Raw genomic sequence first — 930 nt, 5'->3', positions numbered from 1 at the left:
TGTAGCTTCTGAAATTCTGAGATTCTTCTATAAGATAACCCACCTGTTTCTACAACCGAGGTGTGAGAAATCTCTGTGCTAGTGGCCTTAAGGTCAATGAAGAACATCTCTTGAGAAATTACTTTGGAAAAAAAAAAAAAAAGAAATTGTGTTGATACAGGTAGATTGCTGTGAGTTCGACGCCAGCCTGGTCTACAAAGTGAGTCCAGGACAGCCAAGGCTACACAGAGAAACCCTGTTTTGAAAAGCAAAGAAGAAGAAGAAGGAGGAGGAGGAGGAGAAAAAGAAGAAGAAGAAGAAGAAATTACTTTGAACAGTGTGGGAAGCTTGAACTGAGGGAAAGCATAGTGTTACAGGATCTAATTTAAATTATATTACAGAAGCCAGGTGTGGTGGCTCATGGCTGAAATCCCAGCACGTGGGAGGCTGAGGCAGGTGGATTGCTGTAAATTCAAGTTCAGCCTCATCTACATAGCAAGTTCTGATGAACCAGCCTGATCCCATTTTAAGATTAAAAGCCATCTTATTACAAGGTCCACAAGTTTTCTGTAAAACTTGAGTTTGAGCTGGGTATGATGGCCCATGCTTTAATCCCAGCACTCAGGAAGCAGAGGCAGGCGGATCTCTGTGAGTTCGAGGGCAGCCTGGTCTACAGAGTGAGTCTAGGACAGCCAGGGCTACATACAGAAATTCTGTCTCAAAACAAAGAAACAAACAAAAACACAACACAATACAACAAAACAAAAACCCTGGATTTGACCTGGTCTTGACCTATTTTCTGGAATTTAACACGATCCATACCCTATACCCTGACCTCCATCTTGATAAGATAAAATGTTCTGCCTATTTATTTATTTATTTTTGGTTTTTCGAGACAGGGTTTCTCTGTGTAGCCTTGCCTATCCTAGACTCACTTTGTAGACCAGGCTG

Source organism: Acomys russatus, chromosome 6, assembly GCF_903995435.1.
Source record: "Acomys russatus chromosome 6, mAcoRus1.1, whole genome shotgun sequence".
Classification (NCBI taxonomy): domain Eukaryota; kingdom Metazoa; phylum Chordata; class Mammalia; order Rodentia; family Muridae; genus Acomys; species Acomys russatus.
The sequence above is the reverse complement of the archived record's forward strand: the minus strand, read 5'-3'. Positions refer to the sequence as shown.